Source organism: Macaca thibetana, chromosome 13, assembly GCF_024542745.1.
Source record: "Macaca thibetana thibetana isolate TM-01 chromosome 13, ASM2454274v1, whole genome shotgun sequence".
Taxonomy (NCBI): Eukaryota; Metazoa; Chordata; class Mammalia; order Primates; family Cercopithecidae; genus Macaca; species Macaca thibetana.
The window spans coordinates 88,561,581-88,580,658 of NC_065590.1; the positions used below are offsets into that span (position 1 = coordinate 88,561,581).

The 19,078-nt window shown below is 36.7% G+C and overlaps 1 long non-coding RNA gene across 1 annotated transcript in view; it reads right to left on the minus strand.

The window, feature by feature from the left end:
- Positions 1-404: 404 nt before the first annotated feature.
- The window catches only part of LOC126934193 (uncharacterized), a 155,298-nt gene continuing 136,624 nt past the window's right edge, over positions 405-19,078 (minus strand). The window contains exon 3 of the long non-coding RNA XR_007718868.1: positions 405-3,478. This is a non-coding gene — a long non-coding RNA (uncharacterized LOC126934193). The remainder of the gene's footprint in view (positions 3,479-19,078) is intronic.

The window sequence follows — 19,078 nt, forward strand, 5'->3', positions numbered from 1 at the left end:
ACAAAATAGGGATATTCATATTTCCCCGTATACATCTTACTATGTCTGTACTCAGTGAAGCATCTATCTTAATCAAATGACTAGTTAACACAGATTAGATCTAGAAAACTACCTCTCCCCAGGAGAACAGAAGCCTTGCTTGGGCAGTTCCAAACATGACCTAATACTGTACTCTCCATGCCTAGAGAAACTCTTCATTTTGCTATGTATCAATTACTGTCAAGCAATGGAAGAAAGTCTAAGTAAATTACAGAAGAAAGTCTAAGTAAATTACAGTTCATTTGCAAAGTACAAAAGTTTCTGATTTTTTGGAATAGCATTTGCAATGAATATCATTTAATGATATGAGAAAATTCCTGTATTAATCCTACTAGGTAAAAAATCAAAATATATTATTGTTCATACAATATGACCTCTATAGCACAAAAGAAAAAACCCTAAGCATAAAAAATAGCCAGAACAAACTGTAACTAAATGTTAATGAATAATTTTATTCTGCCTATTTATACCTTATAAATAGCCTCAATTATCTTCAAATGAGTATTGCTTTTATAGTCATATAAAATACATATTTAAGAAAAATGTTATATGTAGGATCCATTGGGGCTGTGACAAAAGGCTGAATCCAAGGAAATACTCACCTTGGACCTTCAATGTTGAATCGGAAAGAGAGTAGCCTGAGATTCTGAAGGAGCTGTCTCCCAGCAGCTGAGGAGTAACCTGAAAAACCTGGGACAGCTGGTGGGAGAGAGCCAGGAGGGACTGGTTGATGGCTGACTGAGATTTAGAAGTGAAGGGGAAAAAGTCTTTGCATCCAACCTGCCCCACCATTGCATCCATTTACTGTCACCTCCCTCGGTAGCCAGGCCCTCAGCACAATCTCTCTTGCCTCCCGTCTCAGGTCCTTTATTCATGAAGACATGAAGACCAACTGACTCTGTGAGTCACCTCTGCATTTTAACAATCATCAATGTCTCAATCTAGACTCATGAATATCAGAGGATGGAATTCCAGGGGTCAGCATTTATTTACCCAAATATTTAATGAAAAGTCCACTAGTTGCCAAGCATCCACATCTGAGATGAAAAGATTCATCAAACTTCCTTTATGAATTCTTACTCTGCAGGCAGTAATGAAGACCCTGTTATAGGGGCTGGGCATATAACAGGGAACAAGATGAACAAAGCCCCTGTCCTCGTGGAGCTTGTAAACTTAGACCTTAGCCTTGTGTGAGCTACGTTCATTGGTATGTGCACCTTATTTTAGGTTCTTGTCAAGGAAAGAGAATTTTCTGACTATAATTTAATTGCGTTTAAGCAGTGGTCATGGTTAAATGAGATTAGCTGATTTGATAGAGGAGGGAAACCACAATTTTTATGGAATGATTGGAAAAGGTTTTAAACTAGCCTAATATTTCTTTGGTTATGGCTGAAGAAGCCAAAGTTCAGGACTGAGAAGCATCTGAAATGTTTTTCTAGGCAGACAATCTGTTTAAGAGACTTCGCACATTCATTAAAGCAAACATCAGACTCTCCGCACCACACCCTCAAAACTGGCAGAGAACTCTAAGCCAGACCCAGTAGGGCCTGACCCCTGAAAATGATGCTGTTCAGGCCCTCTGATATCAAACATGCTTTTCAGACCAGATTCATTTGCCAAATCATCCAACATGGACACACTTAACCTATGGTCCTACTTATGTAAACGATTTCACCCAAAAAGCAAAATTAAATGGAAACAGGCATGTTCTGTCTGTGTCTGTGTATGTGTGGGGGGCGTGTGTGCGTGTGTGTGTGCACATGCATGCACAGTCAAGACCTAACTCATACTTATCCATAGCTCCATGTGTATCTGCGACAAGCATATGGGTGCAACTATAAACAATGGAGGAACACTCAATTCCATGAGAGACCCAATTAGAAAACATAACTTCTAAGCAGGCCAAGAAAAACAGCTAGAGGAAAGGAGGATAAAGGGAATTTAAGAGCATTTAGTGGTGCAGGAGGCGGCGGGGGAAAAGAGGACGAGGGTGATTCCCAAGATTATGTCAGTCTACTCCCCCTGTAGTAGGCATTTTTCCTAAACAGAACACTTTGGCCAGTATTGTCAGAAGCCACAGAAAGAAGGTAAATAGCCAAGAATATGTGACTCCATTGTGCAAAGAGAGGGTCTAGGGTGCCTGGGATATCCTGCTCTCTCATCTTACTGAAACTTCAAGAACTCTTTTCAATTTTGGTGTTCTCACTGAGATAAAGCATGGAGAAAGCAGGGCCCAGATCTTATTACTTATTTTAGCTACTGTATAACGGTTCTGAAAGGTTAACACATGTCATGCTCTCTTCTAAGAACATATTACCTCATGTTTTGGGTATCATGATTGTGTCAACTTTTACAGATGAACAAATAAAACCAAGAGTTTGAAAAACTTGCTCAAAATTAAGAGGCATGTAGTATAAAAGCTGGAATTCAACGCCCAGGTCTGATCTTCTACACACCGTTGGGTATAAAAATGCACACAGTAAGTGATTAATAAATAAATGATTGGATGCTTGCTGGAAGTATGAAATGGATAGCATTACAACCATAGGTATGGGATCCATCTTTTTCACACTCTAAATTGCAAGCCCTGAGTGTAAGCTGGGCATCAATGGGGTCACAGCAGAGCAGAAAGTCCACATGTGACTCATGGCAGAAACATTTCACTGGGACCAGGAGGCCTGGGCTCTGGAAATAAACCACTGCTGGCTCTCTGCATGGCTTGGCAAACATCAGTTTATCTCCCAGGGTCTCTGTTTTCTTTTCTAGCAAATGAATGAAATTCCACTTCACTCTATAAATCTATTGAGAGGACCAAAGGAGATAAATATAACAGAAGGTGCTTCTCATACCCCACATGGGACACAGCAGCAGTAAAGAATGTGTCCTAACACTTGGGAACTAGTTTTATGTTCTTCTAACCTAACTGTTCTGATCATTGTTCATTACTCTCTGCTGCTGGGGAACTCAAACAATATTACTTTTAAGTAAAATGCAAAAAAATTCATAGGGTATTAGAAAAAAGAAGTTGGGAAATACTGGCAGATTAGATGGAAAGTAGATCTCTGACTCACCATCTCTTCCAGAAAGATATCCAAATGCTCTCTCCTGATATCCAAGACCTTTCCCAATGCTCTTCCACGGAATTCATGCTCCAGTAATAATACATGACATGTAGTTCCTCCAACAGAGCAAGCTCTCTCAGACCTCTGATCTTTTTCATTTGTGGCCAGAACACTGATGCCCCATTCTCTTTACTGTTTTGAAATTCAGTTCATGCACCATTACTGTTAGGGACATTCTCTGCTCTCTCTTCAGTGCTCACGCATCACTTGTACTGTTGCACAATTCCTGAGCATCCTCATCGCCATTGCTACTAAGTTCTTCAAAGGCAGGAACTGTGCTTCTTTAATCTTGTTATTCCCAATGTCTGGCATAGGACCTAGAATTATGGAGTCATATGGTAAATTTCTAGTCAAATAAACTAAATTAATATGTGTCCCCAGTACCCTGTATGGTCAGGAAACAGAAAAGGCTGTTTTGTTTGATGCTAAACAAAATTCTCAAGTGCAAAGTTTCATTATTTGCAAAGTAGTTTCCTAGCATCTACGATAGTTTCCATTTATTTCACGTTTAACACAAAGGATCTCAACCATTTTATTAGCTGGGGTTTCTGTAGCTACACTGTGAATTTATTGAAGATGGGAAACACATTTTATGAATTCATCAAATCACGGATTCTCAATAGTGTTCATTGAATGAATGAATAAATTTACTACATTCATTTCCACATCACCTCACAGAACCTAGCATGATGCTGAGCACATAATGAATGCTCAACAAATGACATCCAAATGAATGAGTAAACAAGTGAATGTCTTTCTAATTTTTTTAACTCGTGACTAACAAAAGATGTAGCACATTGCTGCTTGAAGGCCCTTGTTTGAGGCATAGAAAAACAGATTCAAGAACTGTCAAGTGAAAATCTGGCTACTTTTTCAGGGTTAAGACCCTTTTACAATACAAAGTGAAATATAAAAATATCTGCCAAATGTTCACATTTCTAAGTTTAAAGATGCTAGAAAAACCATTAAAAGTAGCATCCCGTGATTATTTAATCTCAAGATTGTCATAGTTATATATGAAGTGACATATTATTTGGCTATGATCTTGGTAGAGTTCCTAAGCTGATACATTTAATGAAGAGCAAATTCAGATACAGAATAGTTATTATATAAATGACAGAAATATTGCATTATGTTCAGTGTCTACCCATCATGCCAAAAATCCTAAAAGCATTCCTTCCAACCAATCTCACTGTCCCCAAGAAAATAATTGGAGCCCATTAGAGTTCAGGACACAGAATCTTCTCTGTGATGTTTCACATAGAAAAAGATTAGGCCATGAGGACCAAGTATAGTTAGATGAGTTCACCTTACCATGGCACTTTCCTGACCAAACAGTCAAACTAGCTCTCTCTTCCAGGAAACTCGTGATTAGATTTTGTTTAGAGAAAGTAGGCTCTTTCAGGCTGAGCCTACTTGGCTGAACAGTACCTCACTCTCCCATTGGGGATAATGAACTAAAATGAAGAGTAAATTGGGTCTTCGAGGAACCTAGGTTCAAAGGTGAAGCCAAGGCAGGGTTTTGTGCATGGATACAGTTAGTCTCAGAAATGTTGAACCTCATAACTTCTCTAAATAAAACTATCTGAGTCCCAAAACCAAAGGCATGTGACCCAGCTTCTCAGAGTTCTTGTTTAGAAGAGAAAATAAACACAGATAAAAATTCATCACCCCATAAACTTATACAAAACTCCAATAAAAACTAATCGGAGTAGACAAAATATAAAAGATGAGGAAAGCACTCTCTATTCATAATAATTTGATCAATTCTGATTTATTCCAATCTTAAACATAATTTATAAAAGACATGTGCAGAACTCGCCAGCAATGAGAAACTAACAAATTAATGATATAGCTTATTACCTTTATAAATGTTAGTAATTTAAAAAGAAGAGTAGGCAATGTGGTCAAATGCATAGAAATGGGCCATCTCTCATATTGGTAGTACATGCAGTAAAAATGCACAAACAGGACAAAAGTAAATAACAGATAATAGAAGGGGAAGGAAGAAATGACCCCAGATTCACCATCAGAAAAAAATAATAATCTAAACAATAGGCACTCAACAATGGATATAAATTAATCTCCCTCCCATTTTCCCCTTTCTGTTTTTGTCTCCTCTTCCCCTCTGAGGTCTTACCCATCATCACTACAACCATCATCATCATCATCATCATCAAAAAAGAGTAGAGCAACTCCTCTGGGTCTCTTCATAGGGAAACTACCATACACGAGAAATCCAAATATGGTTTCTGTGGGATAAAGAGACTTTTGGAAATTGCGTGGCACTTCACTGCCATGCTGTGTGCTGACATCAAATGTTTACTTATGTTTTTCTTAACATTTAAAAAAATTTAACCTTCTATCTCACAGATAATTTTAATCTCCTCCCCACCCCATTTCACTCACATTCTCAAACGGTAAACCTTACAATCTTTTAATTCCATTCCAATTTATTGAAGCTTATTTAATTTTGCTAGAAAGATAATTTTACAGAGGTGAGATGCAGATTGTTTAAAAGAGTCGTATTGATGACTGTTTTAAAATCTGATATTTTAGAAATGACCCTTAATCGCCTTACTAGTTAACTCATCCTAATTATCTTTAGGAAGAGAATGAGATGGAGGAGTAAGTGAGGCGAGAGGGAAACAGAACTGCTGTGTAATATATATGAGTACCTGGTGCAGGCTAAGAATTCTACATATATGACCTTGGTGAATTCCCATGTCAAGCGGAGGAGATTAGGGAGGCTCAGGAAGACTAGGTGGCCAGCTAGAAAGCAGGAAAGGCAGGGACCAAGTTATGTTTCTGACACCAAAGCCTATTCCTTCTTTGCAACTTTGTCTTGTAGAGAAGTTTAAATTTTTCCCTGGAAGTTTAGATGATTTGAGACTCTAAAACAAGCTGAGCCAGGTGTGATCGTGCACACCTGTGGTCCCAGCTACTCAGGAGTCTGAAGCGGGAGGATTCTTTGTGCCCAGGAGCTCAAGGCTGCAGTGAGCTGTAATGGCGCTACAGCCTGCACTACAGCCTGGATGACAGAGCAAGACCTCATACCTCTCTCTAAAAATAAAAACAAAAATAATAAAATAAACCCTAATAGACAAGATTATGGACAGATAACAGGGAGAAAGGCATACGAATTTATTGGGGGGTGGGTGTAGAAGTAAAATGATTTTCAGGAGAAATGAATGAAAGAAAAAGGGTTCTGGAACCCACTTTGTCTGGGCTCTGGGAAGTAAAGAGAGGAAAGCAGGTCAAACTAAGTTTTGCCATGCAGATAAAACCTTACTGGTAGCAGTGCTCAGAAAGAGAAAGTATGTGTCAGACCCCCAAAGTGAGCCAATCAGTCCTAGATCCAGACTGAAGGTGGAGGGGGAGGCTGGAGTGGGAAGCAGAGCAAGCCAGGATGTTCATTTTACTAATGCAGATTTTCTCTACAGATGCAAATCTCCCCCACAAAGGGCAGCTTTTTAGCTATTCTTGTGTTATCATTCCCTCCTAATAGCCATCTTGAAATATGTCAAAGAAGGATATTTTGGGGTGAAATATTTTTTTCTTTAGTTTCTTATGGTTATCCTCCTCCAGGACACTGTTGTATTTAAATAAAACAAACCATCAAAATAATTGTATATATTAAGGTATGCATTACATGAATATTACAACAGAAAAAAATAACTGGAATGCAGAAAACAACTTACATGTCTAACAATAAGAAAATGATGGTACCCCAAAATGAACCACCATCAAAAGAAAGAATTCTGAAGAATTTACAATAACAGGAAAAATATTTGTATTAAAGTAATTGAAACATAAAAATGGCATGGTCATGGTTACCCAGAAAAGTAACGGCATAACTTAACTCATCAGAAAAACAAGATTGGAAAGTAATTAACCAAATGTTCATTAAATTTGGCTTTGGATAATGATTATAGATGATTGTTTTCCTACTTTCTATATTTTCTTTATTGGCTAATTTTTATAGTTAGCATGTTTTATTGTTTATAGCAAAATACTTTCAATATATTATTTCTTTAGAAGAAACTTCAGTGGTTGAGGTAAATTATTTTTTTTAAAAAGCAGATTAGCATTTAGACTTCAGGAATAATATGGCATAGACTATCTTTTTACTGCTCATTCCCTTTATATGCAATGGCATACTTTGGAAATAACTCAACAGGCAATTATAAAAGTACTCTGAAAGGCAGTAAGATGATGATTGGTGGGATAAGGGAGGCACCATGAAAGGAAGAGGCTGAAGAACAAATTATAACTTAAAGAGTTTACGTGAGCCAATGTGAGGACAGCTGCCTGGAAGACTCAGACCTAAGTAACCGCAGATATGAGCTCCAATAAGCCTTTTTTAAAAGCAGGTTTTTAAAGGCCAAAAAAAGGGGGGGGGGACAGGAGTGGACTGATACAAAGTTTTTTTGTCAGGAATTCTCATTGGTTTACAGAAATAACATTTATTAGTGATTGGCTATACATTGTTAAGCTGTGTGTGGTGTGGCATTGTTAGAGGAAAGCTACTTGTGGCAATAATAAGCAGTTTGAAGAGCTCAAGGGGGAAAGTAGGAAGTGTTTCCTGTCTAATTTTAATGTTTCTCTGGGGCTGATCATTTTAAAAGGCTCTTCAGATAAAAGTTCTTTTCTTTCCTCAAGAGTCTCACAGATTAATAAATACCAACATGGTAACTTTCCTCCTGTTTATTCTGTTATCCCAGAATGGGTACCAGGGAGGCCTGTAACCCACAACAGCTAACCAAAACAAAACAATTAAACAAAGCAAAATAAAAAAAAAACCAAAAAAAAAAAAAAAAAAAAAGCAGAGAAAAAGAAAAAAGCAAAGAAAAGGAATCTTCTCTCTCTGATCAAAAGATCAGGGAAGGAAAGCCCACTGGGGACTTGGAATCCATACCTTGTGGCAATGATGCCTAATCTACCTGCAGCAGCCATGCCACAAGATCTTGGGTAGCCAACCTATCCCTTGCCCACACCTATCAGTGACAGCAGGCCAGTACTCCCAGCAGCAACAGAGCCTAGAGGGGCTGACACAACAGAGCCTGGAGGGGCTGACACAACCCATACCTGCCAGCATTAGTGGACATGATAACAGGTAACAGCGATGTCAACTAAAGATCTTGTGCAGGCCTACTAAAATGGTTTGGCTGTGTCCCATGCAAATCTCATCTTGAATTGTAGCTCCTATAATTCCCACATGTCATGGTAGGGACCCAGTAGAAGGTAACTGAATCATGAAGGTGGGTCTTCTCCATGCTGTTCTCATGACAGTGAATAAGTTTCATGAAATCTGGTGGTTGTATAAAGGAGAGTTCCTCTACACAAACTCTCTTTGCCTGCTGCCATGTAAGACATGACTTTGCTCCTCCTTTGCCTTCTGCCATGATTGTGAGGTCTCCCAAGCCATGTGGAACTGTGAGTCAATTAAACCTCTTTCCTTTATAAATTACCCAGTCTCAGGTAACTTATTAGCTGAGGCTAAATTTGTGGGTTACAGGCCTCACTGGTACCCATACCTTGTGGCAATGATGCCTAATCTACCTGCAGCAGCCATGCCACAAGATCTTGGGTAGCCAAGCTATCCCTTGCCCACACCTGTCAGTGACAGCAGGCCAGTATTCCAAGCAGCAACAGAGCCTGGAGGGGCAGACACAACAGAGCCTTTTATTAGCTTTATTAGCAGCGTGGGAACGGACTACAACGTCAACTCATGCCCCACTCCAGAGCAAAAGATATGTCCCCCTGGTGCTCCAACCAGCTGCAGAGAGCTGCCCAGACTCAGTAGCTCCTGGTTGTCTACTCAATTGCATAAGGTGGCACAGAACCAGTATAATCTTGGCCTCCACCAAACTGATAGAGAGTCCTCCAGACGTTGTAGCTATTGATCCTCCACCCAATGCCAGAAGGCAGCCTGGTAAGTCCTTTTTTCTCCAGTGGCAGCAGCAGAAATAATGTAAGAAATTCACCAACATCAGATGGCCAGAAAATAAAACAGAATTTATTCTGTCCTACAGGTCTAGTACCTGCTCCCCATTATCTAACTTTGCTGGGTAGCTGAGATGAGCATCCTCAGCCCCTCAGGGAGCTCTCTCGTGGATCCAGAGAAAACTTGAGCAGAGCCAAAAAAATGAAGCAGACAATAATAGCATTTCAAAGGCTCAGAAAACCAAATTATCATTGGAACCATAGCCCACAAAAGAATGTCAGAATTTACATGTTAAACCTAAAAGGAATGACTACTGGCTAAAATAGAAGATAAAAAATTGGATCAAGAACCTCTTAGCATAACATCCAAAATGTCCAAGATAGAATGAAATATCATTTCTGATACCAAGAAACAGGAAAATTACAACTTGAATGACAAGAAAAAACAAAGGACTGATACAAATACCAAGTTATGGGAAACTTCTGACAAGATTATAAAGCAGCAGCCACAATAAAATTGTTTTGACAAATTATTGTGAATTCCATTGGATCAAAAAAGAAAACCTTAGCAAAGAAATCGAAGTTAAAAAACAGGAGCAAACTAAAATTATTGAACTAAAAAAAATCCAATAACTGAAATAAAAACCTGATGCATGTCCTCAATAGTACAGAGCAGATAACAGAGGACAGAATCAGTTAACCTGAAAGCAGAACAATAGAATTTACTCAGTCTGCAAAATGGGGAGAAAATAGATAGAAAAAATGAATAGAATATCAGGAACATGTGTGACTGCAACAAAAGATCTAACTGTTGTATTATTAGAGTCTCAAAACAAGAAGAGAAAGAATGGTGGACCTAAACGTATACTGAAAACAATGAGAACTGAAAGCTGTCTGAATTTGGTGAAAGACATAAAACTACATATTAAAAAAACTGAGCAACCATAAATAATTAGACAGATTATGGCAATAGATATCATAAGTAAATAGCTTAAAACTAAAGACAAAATTAAGAGCAACCAGAGCAATAACACATTATCTATAACAGAATACCAATTCTAATGAAAACATATTTCTCATTTGAAACCACAGAGTTTAGCAGGAAGCAGCACAGCATTTCGCAAGTGTTGAAAAAATAAAACTGTCAAATATTTCTATATCTGGCTAAAGAACACTAGAAATGAATAGGAAATAAAGACATTCTCAAATAAAATTAAAGAAATCTGTTTCTAGAAAAACTACCCTTGAAGAATGGCTAAATAAAGCTCTCAAAACACAAAATAAATTATAAAAAGAAGGTGTGGAATAAAAAATAAGGGAAAATATAATGACTATTCTTCTCCACGAGTTTTTAAAATTGTATTTGATGGTTGAAGCAAAAGTTATAATATTAGTTGTGTTGGTCAGTAATTGTAGAGAAAATACTGATAAAATTACATTTAAAAAGTAGGGAAGATAAAGGGAAATAAATGGAAGTAATTTTTCAATATTCATTCAAAGAGTTACAATGACAATATTAGGGGTCTGTAACGAATTATATACAAAAGGTCTTCAAAAAATTCATGTAAAACATGTATTATGAAAAACCTATCATGGATATTAAAATATTTTTGCACAAAAATAAACTCATACTAATATACCATGTCTGAACTGGATCTAGTTGGAGGCATTAAGAAAGATAAGTCATCATCTTATTAATCATTTCACCCCAACTGGATCTAGTTGGAGGCATTAAGAAAGATAAGTCAGCTTGAAAGGAGCCTCTATCAGGGCAACATAAATTCTGCTAAAATTGATGCAAGACTGAACATCAAATTTATCATGAACCTTGGAAGAATTGGGAAACCACTGAAAGATTATGAGAACAATGTCCCCCCAAAATAAGCAGTTTATAAACTGATACTCATTTTAAGAAGACAAGAGATAATGCTGAAGATGAAGCCCACAGGAGCACATCATCCATATCAATTTGAGAGAAAAAAAATAATCATGTTTGTGCCCTAATTGAAGAGGACTGATGACTAACAGCAGAAACAATAGGAAACACCATAGACATCTCAACTGGTTTAGCTTACACAATTCTGACTAAAAAATTAAAGTTAAGCAAACTTCCTACACAATGGGTACCAAAACCATTGCACCTGGATCAGCTGCAAACAAAGGCAGAAGTTTCAATAGAAATTTTAAATAAATGAGATCAAGATCCTGATAAATTTCTTTGAAGAAATGTAGCAAGAGATGAAACATAGCTTTACTGGCACAATCCTGAAGTCAAAACACAATCTAAGCAACGGTACTAACAGGTGAAAATGGTCTAGTTCAAGGAAAAGTGGACTGATCAAGAGCAAAAGTCATGACAACAGTTTTTTTGCATGCTCAAGGCATTTTGCTTGTTGACTTTCTGGAGAGCCAAAGAACAATAACATCTGCTTACTATGAGAGTGTTTCGAGAAAGTTAGCCAAACCTTTAGCAGAAAAATGCCCAGGAAAGCTTCACCAGAGAGTCCCTCCCAACCACGTCAAAGACCCTGCTCATTCCTCTCATCAAACAAGGGCAATTTTGCAAGAGTTTCAGTGGGAAATCATGAAGCATCCACCTTACAGTCCTAATTTGGTTTTTTCTTTTTTTTGTCTACTAATATTTTTTAAAAATTTATAAAGGGTACTCATATTTTCTCAGTTAATAATATAAAAAAACTGCATTGACAAGGTTAAGTTCCCAGACTCATCTTCAGTTCTTTAGGGATGTACTAAATGGTATCATTGCTTACAGAAGTGTCTTGAACTGGATGTAATCATGTTTATACTTTTTACTTATTTTTAATGCCATTTTCCATGAACTTTTTGAAGTGCTCTCTATGTGTGATACCTAGAATAACCACCAAGAAAGCTACAAAGTAATATACTTAACATAATATAAATAAAACAAGATGGGATAACCTGAAAATGCTTAACCCAGAGAAAGGCAAGAAAAGAGAAAAGCAGAAATTACCGAAGAAACAAATAAAAAACCAAATAATACAATGGTAGACTTAAGCCCTAATATATCAATAATTACTTTAAATAAAATGGTCTCAATATATCAGAGAAGACTGGCAGATTAAATATATATGTAAGTAATATTTTTCATAAGAAACTTTCTTCAAACAAAATGACATACATAGGCCAAAGATAAAAAACGATAAAAAAATACCATACTAATATTATTATTTTTTTAGAAAGCAAGATTGGCTATATTAATACCAGATAAAGTAGACTTCAGAGTGAAAAAAAATTACTTGGTGAATAAAGGGGCCATTTCAATGTTCAATCTGGCCAAAATATAATGATCTTAAATATATGAATAAAACAACAGAGCTTTAAAATATAATGTGGTACTGAGAATCAAAGACAGGTACATCATAATCCCTTGTATGTTACATGACAAAGAGGAATTAAGGTTGCAGATGAAATTCAGATATTAATTATTTGACCTCAAAATAAGGAGATACATTATCATGGATTATCTAGGTGGGTCCCATGTGATAAAATCACATAGGCCCTTACAATTTTAATGAAGCCAGAAGAGTGGTTCAGACGTATGCAGCAAAAGAAGAAGAGGCAGGAGAAATTCAGAGCATAAAAAGAACTTGATCTGCCATCACTGCCTTTAAAGAAGAAGAAGGAAGCCATGAGCTAAGGAATACTGACAGCCTACAGAAGCTGGGGCTGGCAGTCACTAGACAGCAAGTAAATGAAGACCTCAAAATTACAGCCAAAAGGAACTGAATTCTGACAGCAACCTAAATGGACAAGGAAACAGATTCTCCCTTAGAGCCCCCAAATAGGAATACAGCCTTGCTGACACCTTGATTTTAGCCCAGTGAGAACTGTCTTAGACTTCTGACCTGCAGAGCTGTGACAATAGATTTGTGCTGTATTAAGTCATTAAAATTGTGGTAATTTATTAGTGCAACATAAGAACCTAATGCATACATGAAAAAAAATTGATAGAGCTAGAAATATAAAAAGATAAATCCACAGTTATAGTTGGGACTTCAACACCCTACTCTCAGCAACTGATGGAGTCACTAGAAGAAAATTAGCAAAGACATAGAATAACTGAACAAGATCATCAATTAATAGGATCTAAATGACATTTATTGAATACTCCACCCAACAGAAGAGTACACACTGTTCTCAAGTACTCATGAAATGTTCATTAAGATAGACTGTATCCTCACTCATAAAGCAAACATTTACAAACTTAGAGGAATTAAAATCCTATAAAACATTTTTTCCAACCATAATTGAATCAAAAGCAATAACAGAAAGATGACAGGAAAAACCTCAAACACTTGGAAATTTACAAACACACTTCTATACAACTCGTGGGTCACAGAGAAAGTCTAAAATAAAATTTAAAATGCGAGCAATTGAATAAATTGAAAATAAGACATAACAAAATTCGTAGGATGCAGCTGAAGCAGGGCTGACACAGAAATGTATAGCCCCAAATGCTTACATTAGAAAATGAGTAGAGTTCAAACTAATAACCAGGTATCTATCTTAAGAAACTAGAAGAGCACAATAAAAGCAAATAAGAAGGAATGATAAAAATAAGAAGCTAAATCAATTAAATGCAAAACAGGAAAACAATAGGAAAAAAATCACTGAAAGCAAAACCTGATTTTTGAAAAAAATCAATAAAATTGATAAGCCTCTCGCAAAATTGGCATAAAATATTTGCAAGCCACATACTGCATAAAGGGTCAGTGCTGTGTATTTCGAAGCTCAGCATCTAAACAACAAAGAGTCCAACTATGAAATGAGCAAAAAACATGAATGGACATTTTACTGAAGGAGACAGAGAGACGGCAAATAAGCCTTTAACAAAGCTCATGTTACAATAAATAATATTCTTAGGAAATAAGACTGAGCAACTTCAGTACATATTTTCACATACTTTTTATGTTCCTGACACAACAAACCATGAGAACAGCAATTGAGGTAGTCTCTGGCTTTCCTGTATTTAATTTCAATAAACAGATCAAACTAGAATTCCCAAAGAGTTATCTCTAAACTTTAATTGTCGAACTCAGGGAGGCTCCCAAGTTGAAAAATTATTGATACATATTTTAAATTATGTAAAGAGAACTCCAATTTGATCCTGGTCTATAGTAATGATTGGGCCTAAATATTTTAAGTCATTTGATTGAGGCCCTCTGATTGAGCCCCTCAAAGACACTGAAATGTAATAGCAGTTGACCAAAGAAACATTGAAATGTAATAGGAGTTGACCAAGGAAAGTCTTTCCCAATGGAAAGATGGACAATGGCTAAGGCAATTTTATTAGAGCAGTCCAGAGCTCTCAGAAACTTGTTCTTCCTGTGGGGTCCTTGGAACGCTTTCCATCCCTCCCTGGGTATTCCTTTTGGATGATTTTATTGGAAAACATTCACATTGATCTTTGGTTTATTCCATTGCTTCTCTAAGGAGCCAAAGTTAAAAATTGACCTTGAGCTCAAGTAACTTCTAATGTGTCACATCTGGAGGCAGGGAGATAAAGCTCTGTCTGTGGTTGAGAGAAGAAAAAATCCTGCCAAAGCATTGTTCTCAATGGTTTACTGATGAAAATGATAACAATAACTTCGTATGTTAATAAAGTACTTTGCATTTACCAAGTGCTTTCATACACATTATAGCATTGGATTCTCAGGAAAATGCTCAGAGATAGGTGAGCAAAATGAGGCTCTAAAATATATGTACTTTTTCTAAACGGATCAGCAAGTGTTACAGATAACACTTAAACTTCAAACCTGTTTTGTAACATTAAAAAAATTAAGAATAAAAAATGTCATTTCACAGGCCAGCACCCTAAGTCGTTGATCTAAATTTATGAATTTTGACAACTGTGTCCATATGCATTTGCATTTTATATAAAAATCACAACTACAGAATTGTCTTATATATTTTAATATTTATTATATAATAAAAATCTGATCGAGTTGTGAATGGTTCTTATAATTAGGTTGCCACTCTATAGGGTAAGGAATTATCATTTATCTCACTATGCATGATTTTTTTTCTTTGCTTATTTACTTAGGATAAATTCGCAGATCTCTGAAACTTTGTCATAGAGTTCGAAGATTCCACGTTTAGTGCTGTTAATTATCTCATTCTTCTCAAATAGACATAAAATTTTGCATTGACACTGGCTCTACATATACAACACAAGCTTATTAATTCCAAGAACATTTAGAGTTACCATTTTTAAGTTGGTTACATATAAAGGTAAATCTTCATTTTTTAACTTAACAGAAAAGTTTACCTTTTTAACAATTAGCCCATTCTAGTTTGTCATATAATATTTTTAAAACTCATCTCCTGAAGCCTTGATAGTTTTCATAATTTGAGTGAGCTACTTTATAATAAAACTTACAGTTTCATAACTGATAAAGTTCCAGATTATTTAGTTTTAGCTTTTTATTAGACAGATGTTTTTCACTTCATTTTCTTCTGTAGCTTTGAGCAACAGAATCCCCTCACTCCTATCTGTTTTCTCCTTCACTCTGATTGAACTTTATTCTAATGTTATAGCTCTACTTCTAATACATCTGAATATTTTTATAAAGAGTGTGGATATAACTTTTCAATATTTATGTTTTTTGTTTTAATGTATTATATATAGATATGGAATTTAAAGATCAAAATAAATCTATGTGGCTTATTATAAAATATAAGTCCCCTGCTGATATCCTTTCAATATTTGTATTCTTCAGTGTTATGAACTATTGACACTTATAGCTATTTTTTCTTGGTATTAATCTCCCTATGTATAAGAAATGCTTATATAGCCATTCTTGATTTATCAGTTTTAGGCATAATCTATTGACTTCCCAAGATGGGACATACAGACTTAACTCTTCTTCTTCCTCCCACATTACTATACACATGCATGACTCCAGACTTCTAACTCCCGAAGAAAGTTACAACTTTATGTTGCTTAGACCAGTCTTCTAAGGTTAGGTAAATGTTATTTACAATTGAGCCATGCAGCAAGGTATAATTACTTTTCCTATCTTGCATAAATTTCCTTCTCCCTAGATTCAGTGGATGTGTTGTTTACTTTTATTTTCCTTGTTGCCTGTGTTATTATGACTAATTCACCCCCAAACTTTTCCCCAGTGGTTAAATACATCCAGTTTTCTATCTGCTTCATCTTCCCAGAAAACTTGTCTTCCAGAGCCTCTGACTTGTTCTAATCTGGACTGGTTACTCTCCCGGCCTGTTACATGGTTTTATCCTAGTATTTCCTTTCACCATTCCTAGTAGTTAGGGTAGGCTGCAATGATAAACAGACTTCCAGAATAGAAAGTTATTTCCTGCCCATGAAACAATCCAAGATGGTGATCCTTGGTTAGTGGGTGCCTCTTCTCCATGTGGTGATTTATGGATCCAGGTTTTTATTTTTAATCTTGTGAATCTACCATCTACGGGGGCCTAGTCATCACCTGTATCCATCTATCTTAAGGGGAGCCAGAAGAGGCACAATCCCTTGTTGAAAACACTAGTGAGAAAGTAGCACAAGCCATTCCATCCACAAGACTTAGTCCAGAGGCCACACTTTAATGCATGGGAGTTTGGTGTAGAAGCTAAAGCAACTCCATCTTGGATGCTAATCTGCCATGTTGACTTCTGATTCACCTCTGTTCCAGGAAGACCTCTAAGATTTTCAGTCTATCTATTATTCCTTGTGTAAGAACACATACTTACTGTAAACCCTCCCTTAGGTCAGAACAATTTTGATGTTATCACACTTCAAGTGTCCTACACATCCCTTCTGAATCATATATACCCTTTCCCTACTGTATATAAGCCCCAGATCTGGGGTTAATGGCATGCGGCCTCACTATCTCGTCTCATTGCCACTGGGGACAGCATGGCTTCTGTTTGTAAGGCCCTATTAAATATTTCTTGCTAAGAAAATTGATTTGTCAGCCTTTTTCTTCGGCTTTTCAGTTTCCTCTAACTTTAGGTGTAGGTTTGCAGAGATCTGCCCACTGAAGAACATTTGGGGACACAGGAGTTTGGAGATAGGAAAAGGAAAGTGATATTTACTAAATACTACAAATCTGTGCACATCATCATCAAGAGTATTCTTTTTACCACTTGCAACAGTGAGATACTCTGTTTCCCAGATCCTATATCTTCTTTCTTGTTTTTACTTTCTAAGTTGGTGGAGAAAGTCCTAAAGTAGCTTTCAGAGAAAAGGTAAGAAGGAGGTGCATTTTTGGTAATATTGACTGTCCTAAAATGTCTTTATTCTATTCTCACATTTACTTGACAGTTTGAGTACACAATTCTAGATTGGAAAACATTTTTCCTAAAAATGTTGAAAGTCTTTCCCTAAAAGTTTTGAAAACATTGGTCTGTTTCTGCAGAGTCCAAAAACATTCTATTCATAATCTTTAGTATATCTGATTTTTTTTCCTCTCCAAAAGCTTCAGGATCTTATCTTGGGCACTGGCAGTATGAAATTACAGTATGTAATCATATTTTAATCTATTTTGCTAGGGACTTGTTATATATAATTCTACAACTCATTCTCTCCAATTCTGGGAGATACTTAAAGTATTATTATTTTCTGTTCTTTTTTTTGTATTTTTTCTATTTAGAACTATAATTTCAAATATTGGTACTCCTGAGATAATTCTCTATTATTTTTTTCTCTCCTATTTCCCATTGCTGTTTGTTTTACTTTCCGAGATAGTATCTTTTTTTTTTTTTTTTTTGACACGGAGTCTCGCTCTGTCACCCAGGCTGGAGTGCAGTGGCTGGATCTCAGCTCACTGCAAGCTCCGCCTCCCAGGTTTATGCCATTCTCCTGCCTCAGCCTCCCAAGTAGCTGGGACTACAGGCGCCCGCCACCTCGCCCGGCTACTTTTTTTGTATTTTTTAGTAGAGACGGGGTTTCACCGTGTTAGCCAGGATGGTCTCGATCTCCTGACCTCATGATCCGCCCGTCTCGGCCTCCCAAAGTGCTGGGATTACAGGCTTGAGCCACCATGCCCGGCCCCGAGATAGTATCTTAACATTGGTTTCTAAAACTTCTATTTTAGAACTTTTTTATCATATTTTAATTTTTCAGGACTTTTTTTCTTGCATCATATTATCTCTTTTTGAAGCACATTATTCTTGTTTCATTGATACAATACTGTCTCATAGCCGCTTGGGAAATAATGCTGTTTTTAATTTTTTAGCTCTCTGTATAATCTGTTCCACCGACATTGTTGCTTTCTGTTTATGTTACTAACTTTTAGATTAGAGGTTTTGTTAAAATATCTGGTGATCACTAAAGGCTGCTTGGCACTTCTGAGCATGTGTGTGCTTGTCAGCTTTGGGCTTCACTTTAAAGAGTGATCTGACTGGGCTGTGACACTGAAGTAAGCACTGACTTTAGTCTTTTCTTATTGACCATTTACATTCTGCATAGAATAATCTTCAAGTATTTTAAGAAAAGCATAAGACAGGCTCTTTCGATTTCTGAGAGCAGAGTGTGAGAAGAATGGTATGGGAGCACCTAACATTCAGTAGGCAAGCTTTAATTAAATCTCTCAATCTGCAATAAGGTTAGACTTTCTTCAAAATGTGTCTGATATTACCAATCCAGAGACACTCAGCTTTACCTCTCTAGAGAATAAACTTCCAGTCTTCTGCCAGGGTGAGGGACAACAACTCTTCCAGCTGCACAGAGGATGAGGAATCTGGAGATTTAACTGAGTCTAAAAAAATAATTGAATCCAACTTCCTGTTTTCAACAACCTCTTCATACACTCCATCCTGTCCTCTCCAGAGATACTTAGTGCTGACAATTTCTGAGCCTCCTGTGAGATCTGCGGTACAGATTGAGTAGCTGCTCAACTTTCTCCATTGCTGATTTAACATTCAGTGTTCTCAGGTCAGTTAAGTGTCTTAGCACTCATCTTTTA